The 10,273-nt window shown below is 46.6% G+C and overlaps 1 protein-coding gene and 1 long non-coding RNA gene across 2 annotated transcripts in view; one reads left to right on the forward strand and one right to left on the reverse strand.

Annotated features, from left to right (window-relative positions):
- RNPEPL1 (arginyl aminopeptidase like 1) overlaps positions 1–10,273 on the reverse strand; it is a 44,150-nt gene that overhangs the window by 18,941 nt on the left and 14,936 nt on the right. The window lies entirely within an intron of this gene.
- Positions 9–3,171, forward strand: LOC121925711. Its single transcript, XR_006102937.1, has 2 exons — positions 9–832; positions 2,198–3,171. It is a non-coding gene; the product is annotated as an uncharacterized LOC121925711 (long non-coding RNA).

Genomic DNA, 10,273 nt, shown 5'->3' on the forward strand with positions numbered 1-10,273 from the left:
CCCCCCTTCCTCCCCAACACCAGGTGGGAGACTTATTTAACAAAGGAAATCACTTGCATTTGACCTGTTGTTGTTGTTTTTAAAAGGCCTTTCTCGGGTATGTGTGTTTGTATGTGCCTTCAGGTCACCTGTTGACTTATGAGAACCCCATGAATTTCAGAGGGTTTTCTTAGGCAAGGAATACTCAGGTGGTTTTGACAGTTCCTTCCTCTGAAACAGAGTCTACTTCCCTGGTTTCAAAAAAAGCACCTTCTGGGACTAAAAATGGCCTGGGAAGATGGGCCATGACAAAATTGTCTGCCACACTGCTGAGAATAAATGGTGGGGATCATGCATATCTGTTGTATGTTGCCTTGTGGGCTCCAGCAGGCTGAGAGATGACATACAAATGCTTCAAATCCATCCAGTCATGCAGTCCTCGACGTTCTTGGGCTCCAGTACAGGCATTCCTGTTATAGTCATCCCTCCACGTTTGCAGATTTGATTATTTGAAGATTACTGTATTTGCCCCTGGCACCAAAAAAAACAATCCCTCTAGGCATTTGTAGGTCCTCCAATGTGATTCTTTGGTCAGCATCCATCAGAATGTGACTTTGCTTTCCTCTTAATTCCCCATTATTACTGTACCTTCCCTGATCGCTGGGGCTTCGCTCTCTAAAAGTCTTGCCTTTGTTTCCTGGAAGTTGTGCAACTCTTTAACACATTCTCCTGCCTCACTTTCAGGCCTACATTGAGAAATACAAGTTCAGAAGTGTTGTGGCCCAAGATCTCTTGGATTCCTTCCTGGATTTCTTCCCAGAATTGAAAGAAAAATGCATTGATAACAAAACAGGTGAGGGAAAAAAACATTAGCAGGCTATATGTAACGTTTGAAAAATGGCTGATGTTATGAACTAGTGCATTGATATCAGGACCATATTCCTAGTACCATATTCCTTTTGTAGATGTGCCATACAAGGGCTATTGTGCCATTTTGACAAAGAGTGAGGGCTCCATCCCATCAAGTTATTCTGTGTCTTGTGGACTTCTTTGGCACATACCCCACAGTGAAGGGAGGCCATGAGGAAAGCAGTGACAGGTGAACACATTCTGCCCTGCTTTCCAGCCAAAACGTTGGGATTCAGCTCCTCTGCACAATTCAGGCACTCGACAGGACTGGGATATGTGCCACTTCTAGCACCTAAAAACCTAGGAGGAGCATCCAGGGGTTGGATTTTAAGGAGACTGCAGTGGTGTATTGCATTTCCCAGTGGGCTTATTATTGGCATAAGAACAGGTCTGAATGTAGCCCATGCTGCCGAACGTAGCCCATGCTATTTTGAGTCCATGTGCTCGAAGCCAGGAATGGAAAGCATTTCGCAAGGTGCATCTCCATCGCAGCTTCTTGAAGCAAAAGGCAGAGGGTGTGGTGCTGAATTTGTCCCACCTTTAATATCTGCTTTAATTGCTGCCAAATAATATGTGACATAACTGTGGGCCACTCTCAACATTTCAGGGTGCCCAAAGGTGTTTTTCTTGTTTCCTTTCTCCTCTGCAGTTGGAAGGCTGCTCTTGATAAAGAGAAACCTCTCTAAATTAGAACACTATAAGAACCATCCTTAGAAGGATTTTGGGGGTGCAGAATCCACCCCACTAGTCCACGAAGTCCCCACTGGGAACCTTTATCTTAGCAGCTTATCTGCTTCAACAGCACTGCTTCAGGTGCCTGGAAGCCCATCCTAAACCGCTTGCATTGCCAGCACCTTTTTTCTGCACAAGGTCTTTTTAAAGAACTTTCATATTTCTGCTCATTCTGGGGATTTCTTTTAGCAAAGTAATTCCCACACAGATTAGGCTGAAAATGGGCTTTCCTGATGTGTAGTCACTTCTAGTTCTACTTTGGAATCGCAAGACCCCTTTGCCCCAGCAGTGTAAGTCATGGTTGCCTTGTGACATTGAAGTGCAACTTGGTACAAGGTCCTTAAACTTAGTAACAGAGTTGGGCATTATTATGTACTAGAGCTTGCACTTTGCACATAGAAAACCTTAGTCGTTGTCCTCTCCAGTGAAAATCATAATGGACCGTGGAGCTAGGAAGGATTTCTGCCTGACTCTGTATCACGAAACTGCCAACGGTCACAGAAGCCTTCTCTCTTTGGAGGTAAAAAAGCATCCCATGCGGTTCCCTCTTTGATCCATGCTGTTGTGTCTCTTGCAGGACTCGAGTTCGAACACTGGCTCAATGAGACGGGCCCTCCTTTAATTGAGCCAGACTTATCTCAGGGATCCAGTCTGACCAGCCCTGTGGAGATGCTCTTTGACCTCTGGACCACGGAGCCCCTTCATGCGGTGGCTGCTGCCAACAGTGTCAACATGGCAGAGTGGCAAACCTTCCAGACAGTGCTCTTCCTGGACAGGCTGTTGGATGGGTCACCGCTGCCTCAAGTTTATCCTGAAATGTAGGCCTGTGAAGTGAAGACAAGTCCTTCAGGGTCTCCATGTGTTTGTTACATATTTGGGCACACACTATTCTGCTTCTCCAAACATCTGTGGAAGTTGTGCTAGTTGCCTTTATAGTAAAAGAGTTATTCTGGACAGTATTAGCCATTGAGGAGGGGAAGAACAAGGTTGTTAATTCCTATGGCTCTTGTCTTGTCCAGGATTGCAGAGATGAAGCAGTTCAGGCTGAGGTCCACCATTAAAATAAGGCCTTTCCAACCAGATGCAAGTGGAGCTACTTGCTCTTAACCTGTTTCTCTCTGTCCTCTACTTTTTGACTATTTATTATTTTTTGGGGGGATAAAGCAATGATGAACCTGGGCCTCAGAAAGATATTTTGTGGGTGATGAAATACTTTGAAATGTCAGGATGCTCTTTTCTTTTTTCCTTAAAGATTTACTTGATTTAAATAGTGGGCAATCTGGTGAGGGACTGTCCCCCTTCCCTCCCCCAAAAAACCGACCCACACAGTTACAAATTCCATCTGTAACATGGCAAAGAATTGGCCATCTTTGGCACGCAGCCGACCGGATTCCCAGGTCCATCCCTTAGTCTTCCCCTTCTGCTGCCTTAGGCCTCCGTTTTATTCTGTTTTAGTTCTTTCTGGTGGAAAATTCCTTTTAAATGCATATTGATGCCTTACAATAACATCACTGATGAAATGTCAAATTAAACTAAACTTTGGGACTTTCAGAGCTTTGTGGTATGCCGTTTTTCTTTTCCACCATGTGCTCCCCAAGCATTTCTGACTTTCAGCCCCATCCTAAGCTGTGGTGATCCCTGAGGGTAATCAGCCCTGTGCGTGGCTCTTACCTCCAGGGAGTCCCTTAAACTTTCCCTTAGAGTCTCCTAGGTCTCCATTCCCGCTCCCTGCTGAGCTGAATGAGACCCCTTGAGATTCTTTAGTCTCGCTGCCACCACCCAGTGAATCTCAATGAACTATGTCTCCCTAAGCACACACTGGGACTTGCTAGGGATCTCTAATTTCCTTCCTTGCTAACTTAAGCAATCAGTAACTGAGCTAAGACACGTATCCAGGAGCAGAGAGAGACAGCAGATACTTTTAAAGAAAGATATTTACAGTATTTTAAAGAAATGGAATAGGATAAGAAGATATCATTTATGCAAAGCCTCCTTGCCTGGCAGGTACAGAAAGCATAGTTACAGAGTATTCATTTCAGGCAAGCTATTAGATAAACATAACAAAACCTAAACGCACTAGCTAATACATTTCCTAGCTACTCACACAGGGATGGGATTTGCAGTCCTTGTTGAGTTCTCGGATGCAAGGAGCTGGCTCTCATGGCCTAGCTCTACTTGCATCCCTTTTGCCTGCCTCCATGCAAACACACAGCTGGTTCCCCCAAACAAACACAAAGATGGAGAACAAAGGAAGCATGGGCTTACAGAGTATTTAAAGTCCTCTCAGGGAACCTTCTTGAAAAGGCCGCCGTCAGCTATGATGTAACTGCCTATTAGCATGTGATGTCAGCTCTCATTAGCATGTACCTCCCCCCAGATTAACCCTTTGTGGTTCAGGAGAAGCCCTCAAATGACTGGAGGGCCCAGTCATTGCACAAGCGCACCCAGACTTTTAGAAAGCCAAGGAGATTCTGGGATGGGAAGAGAGTCAGCTCATTCAAAATATGGTGCTAGAGGATATGTCTGAGGGTACCAAGGGTAACTGAAGAGTCAAACAGATGTGCCTGATATCTGTTCTGCACTGCAGAAATTATCAAATCCTAGAGTTGGAAGAGACCATAAGGGCCCTGATCCAGTCTAACCCCATTCTGCCATGCAGGAACTCTCATTCAAAGCATCCCCATTGACAGATGGCCATCCAGCCTCTGCTTAAAGACCTCCAAGGAAGGAGACTGCATTACACTCCGAGGAAGCAGTGTGTTTCACTTTCGAACAGCCCTTACTCTCAGGAAGTTCCTCCTAATGTTGAGCTGGAATCTCTTTTCCTGGAGCTTGCATCCATTGCACCATTGTGTCCTATTCTCTGGAGCAGCAGAAAAAAAGCTAGCTCCCGCCTCAATGTGACATCCCTTCAAGTATTTATAATAAAAATAATAATAATAATATAATAATAATAATAATATAATATTGTTTATGATTTATTTAAACAGGGCTACATATCCCCTCTTAACCTTCTCTTCTCCAGGCTAAACATCCCAGCTCCCTGAGTCTTTCTCATAGGGCTTCATGGTTTCCAGACCCTTCACCATTTTAGTCCGCCCTCCTTGGACTCATGGCTCCAGTTTCTCAATGGCCTTTTTAAATTGTGGAGCCCAGAACTGGACACAATATATTCCAGATGGGGCCTGACCAGAGCAGAATAGAGTGGCATTAGTACTTCCCTGATCTAGACACTATACTTCTATTGGAGGCAGCCTAGAATCAACATTGGCCTTTTTAGCTGCTCCATCGCACTCTTGACTCATGTTCAACTTGTGGTCTACTTGGACCCTAGATCCCTTTCACACGTAGTTTTCATTCACAGCCCGTGTCACCCATCCTATATCTGTGCATTCGTTTTTTTTCCGCCCTAAGTGCAATACCTTACTTCTCCGTGTTTGAATTTCATTTTGTTAGCTTTGGCCGCACTTTCCAGTCTATTCAGGTCATTTTGAATCTTGATCCTGTCCTCTGGAGTATTAGCTGTTCCTCCTAATTTGATGCTATCTGCAAATTTGATAACGAAATTTTTCCTTTCATTGGTCCACTGAAACAAGGAGGAAAAATGAGTCAAGACTTAAAGCCCTGTTGAAAAGGCTGCCTTAACACCGTGTTAATGTGGCTTAACACCACGTTAATGCCATGGCTCCTCCATCCTAAACTGACCTGGGATTTGTGATTTAACTCAGTTAAAGACAGTCTGTTCAGGGAAGCGTCCCAGACATCCCTCGATTGTTATTTCAATGTTTATTCATCTGTTGTTTGTATATTTGTTTGAGTGTATTGTGTATTGATTTTATATTATATCCCATTTTCTAGAATGTCTGCCTTTAGCAGTTCTTTTTTATTTTGTTTTATTCTGTTTTTATGTACAGAGCTGTGTAAAAGTATAGTGCTTTATAAGTAAAGTTTAATGATGATAATGATGATGAGGCGGCAGCCACTCTTTGGCAGGGAAGAAGGCTTTGTTGAAACTCTCTCTCGCCTCTGGCTTTGCTTCGCAAATGAAGATTCAGGAAGGACTCATGATCCGCGCTTTGTACAAGCAGGGCGTTGGTACTAAAAAGGCCATCGGGACAAACAGGTCCGGTTGCAGAATGCACAGCAGAAAGTCTCCTTGGGTGATGTTTCTGGGTTGCAGTTCTTTCTGCGTTGTCATTTCTCTTCGAGACTCGTTTGCCATGAGCTTTCAAAGAAAGCTGCAGCATCGTGGATGGTGCGTCTCCATGCCTCCCGAGGCGAGGCCAGGGCAGACCATTGTTGGTGATCAGTTTGGCCAAACCTAGAGATTTGTTTCAGGAAGTCCCTTGTATTTCTTCTTGTGGCGCCCCTCTTACGCTCTTGACCCTGGGAGAGTTCACCATAGAATACTATTGTTGGGGAGGCGATGGTCCTTCAATCCAGAAACATGTTCCTGCGCAGCGCAGCTGCGTCCTCATAGCAGGCCTCAATGCTGGGAGCAAGAACACAACCTTGTTTTACACCATTAGTTATTAGAAAGGGCTCCGAGAGAGCGTTGCCATATCTGACTTGACTTGCTGGCCTTCATATGTAGCAGGATGGTCATTTGGAGGAATTTGGGGGGGGGGCATCCTAGTTGTTCCAGATCTGCCACAGACCTTTCTACTCACAGTGTCGAAGGCTTTGGTGAGGTGTCGACAAATGTTCACAGAGTCCTTTGATCTAAACTTTCCTTTGATCTACTTTTACACCTACATTTCTCTTGCAGTTGTCTAAGGGCCAAATAATAATAATATAATAATAATAATAATAAGATATAATACGTTTATTTATAGACCGCTATTCCGCAATGATCATACGGTGTACAGTAAAAATTGCAATACAATACAATACAAAATACAAGGTGACAGTTAAAAGAGGGAGGAACCTCTTCCTTCAGGCTGTCCCTGATGGAGCTGGGTCTGCCTGATCGCTCTCTCTGAGGCCAAGATGACAGTTTAAAAGAGGGAGGAGCGATACCATGTCTATAGTGCTCCTATTAGCTCTAAAGCTGCATTGGCTTTCAGGGAGAAGTTCTTCTGGCAACAGCAGGGACTAATCTGTTCAGGAGTATCCTTGCAGGAGTTTCCAGACCCAACCAGTGATCACACTCCCTCTCCCACTTGAAGAACCTACGGCTCTTCCTTCTGTGGCGGATCAGCCAGTTCTGATCACGAAAGGACACTTCCAGAAAGAGCACAATCAGACTTGACATTGCAGGCAGCATGGTCTCTGATGAGAGGTGAGACACAACACTACCACTTCGCCAAATGAGCGTAGCAAGTTTCGTGGTGACGGATGGCCTGCTCTACCGTGAATTCTGGCCCAAAGAACTTTAAGGATGACTGGTCACCACTAAAAGCATACTACTGGTCCCAGCTACATACAGGGCCAGACTTCTCACCTAGCACATGACACCACTAGTGCCATATGGGAGGTTACGCGAACCAGGACAGACTTAAGAAGGCTTTCTTTTGGGATGGGAATGAACAAGGACATGGCCACCTTTGTCCGGTCCGGTGTGGTCTGTCGCACGTTGGAACTCCAAAGATCAGACAAAGGCCCCTCTACAACCGCTACCCATTATAGAGGGTACCATTTCAAAGAGTGGCAGTGGACATTTAGTGGCCCCTCCCTGGAAAACTGCCAGGGAAAGCAATATATCCTCACATTAGTGGACTTTTGTACACGATGGCCAGAATGCCACACCATTGGGTGCCATCTCTGCCAAGGCCATATCTCAAGCATTGACGGACACATCTTTGCTAGAGTGGGTTGGCCTGGAGCCTGACAGATGCAGGGACCAATTTTATGTCCAAGGCGCCATACCGTCTCTGGGAGGCGCATGGAGTAAAGCACCTCACTACACCACCAAACAAATGGTTGGTGGAACGTTTTCATGCTCCGTAGGGACCAGGATACGTAAGTTTGTGGATGAACACTCTAATGATTGGGACTTGGCTCTTCACAGTTCCTCTTTTTGGCCTATAGATCTGTCCACAGCCCAGCTTGGGCATTCACCTTTTGAGCATGGTCTTGGTCAAAGGTTGAAAGGCCACGCAGTTGGTGTGCAGACAATGGGAAGGCGACCAACCTTCACAACAAGCAAATGTTGTGGAGTTCTCACAAGCTGACAAAACACGCTCAGGACAGCGTGGCAAGATGCCAACACAATCTCCAGCAGGCACAGCAGGATCAAAGGCTTGGTATGATCAGTTTTGGCCAGGGAGCGATGCTTCAAGCCTGGAGACCACTAATGGTCTTGAAGGCATCACGGACTAATAAACTTGAAACATCGCTGGATGGGCCCACCACAGTGCTGAGCGAAGGGAGGAACAGCTCCCAGACACCGGGCTCAGGCCAAAGGTCTATCATGCTCAATTTCACTCAAAAACCCTTCCACACGAAAGGCCCGCATTACCTTCTTGCTCTCGAGGACCCAGACGTGGAAGAGGAGAGTGGCCAGAAGGGGCGTTCTACAGTAAGAGGAAGAAGGCGGCAACCTGGAGGACATTCAAATTCCCACACGGCTCGACTCGACTCAGCGCACCCAGTTTTCTCACTAACATCCAGGTTTGCTTCCCTGTTTTTCACCGATACCTGGCCTGACCATGGATCCTCAACATGTTGTAGCAGCGGTGACAACCGACCTTCGGCTGAACAGCCTCGATGGGTGTCCCCAGTTTGCTAAACAAGCAATCAAGAAGGAGATAAACGAAATGCTAGAGATGGAGATCATCCGACCCTCCCCAGGTACATGGGCATCACCTGTTGTATTGGTGCCTATGAAAGGAGGAAAGGAGATAAGTTTCTGTGTGGACTACAGGAAATGAATCGTGTGACACGTCCTGAGCATACTACCTAGGCCTAGGTGGACGAACGCCATGGAAAAGCTGAGACGTGCCAAGTATTTGTCTTCTATAGACTTGACTAAAGGCTACTGGCAGGTTGCTCTGTCTGAAGAATCTAAGCACCGAACAGCATCACACCCATATGGGCTTGTTTGAGTCAGCGTGCTTCCATTTGGACTTTGCAACGCTCCAGCGACCTTCCAAAGGCCAGTCGACTCCCTGGCTGAGGGGCTGTGGAGACTTTCGCTGTAGCCTACTAGAGGACATTGCGATTTTCCTGACTCCTGGGAAGACCATCTTCACCATTGAGAGACTGTCTTCAGTGCATTCAGGAGGCCGGCCTTACAATCAAGGCTAAGAAGTGCCAGTTTGTGCTGGAGAGAAGTTAACCTACCTTGGTCATGAGGTGAGACAAGGGACTGATCGCGCCTTTGCAAGCAAAGGTCGAAGTGATCCATGACTGGCCAAGGCCACGGTCCTGTAAACCGGTCCCAATCCTTCCGTGGCTTGTCAGGAACTACAGGAGGTCTGTACCACACTACAGTCAGATAGCAGATCCTCTGACAGACCTCACGGGTTCGAAGAAACCCAAGATAATGAATGGACAGCAGGGTGCCAGAAGGCTTTTGAGACAACCGATCCAGTCTTGATGGCACCCAGATTTGAAAAAACCCTTACAATAGCCACTGATGCTTCGGATAGGGGCGGCGGAGCTGTCTTGATGCAAGAGGCCCAGATGGCTCTTACATCCCATGTTGTTCCTCAGTAAAAAGCTGTTTGTCAGAGAATCCACTGGTCCATACCAGAGAAGGAGTGCTATGCCATCGTGGTGTGCCCTGACAAGCCGAGGCCTTATGTCTGGGGACCGCCAAGTTTCACCCGTCAGACCGACCATGCTGCATTGCGATGGCTTCACTCAGTGCAGGGAGCAATAAAAACTGCTCCGTTGGAGTGTATCCTTGCAGACTTTGAACATCAACATGTGGCTGGAGGGAGCCTCTAATGTTGTGGCTGACTGCCTCTCCACTGAGGGCAACAACACTGGACTACCACTGAACACTTGCTATAGTTGTTGTACTACCTCTCATTTGGGTTGTTCTAGTTAGTTTGTGATACTGTGCATTATGTGTCGGTTTTAACACTTTTCGTTTCACAGGTCCCAAGGTGACATCCCAGCCATTTGGCTCTGATCCAGTGGCTCCAGACCAAGTGGACTTTCCGTGTCAGATGTGGCTTGTATGCTTTCTCTTTTACAGGAGGAAATGAATCTCAGCCACTTTGGTCTCAACTTGCAGTTTCTCCAAAGCCGTCAGAGACTTGGGTGTGTGTGTGTGTGGTGTAATGACTGGGTCCTCCGGTCATTTGAGGATTCCTTCCAGGCACAAAGGGTTAATCTGGGGGGAGGTACATGCTAATGCGCAGCGTAAGGCTGGCCTGGCCAATCAGCCGCGCCAGAGCGGCCTTTCAAGAAGGTTCCAGGAGAGGACTTGAAGTACCCTGAAGATCCAGGCTTCCTTTGTTCTCTGGGTATCTTTGGGGAGAGCAGGCTCAGGACTGCAGGTCCAGCTGGCAAAGAGTCCCCTCGACAAGGACTGCAAGTCCCATCAACACTCTGTGAGTAGCTAAGATTAAGAATTGCTAGCTAGTAGTGCGTTTAGCCTATGGTTATGTTCTAATAGCTTGCCTGGAATGACGAACACTTGTAACTGGCGCTTTCTGTACCAGCAAAGCAAAGAGGCTTTGCATGAAGAAGATCTTCTGAC

The sequence above is a fragment of the Sceloporus undulatus genome, chromosome 3 (genome assembly GCF_019175285.1).
Source record: "Sceloporus undulatus isolate JIND9_A2432 ecotype Alabama chromosome 3, SceUnd_v1.1, whole genome shotgun sequence".
Classification (NCBI taxonomy): domain Eukaryota; kingdom Metazoa; phylum Chordata; class Lepidosauria; order Squamata; family Phrynosomatidae; genus Sceloporus; species Sceloporus undulatus.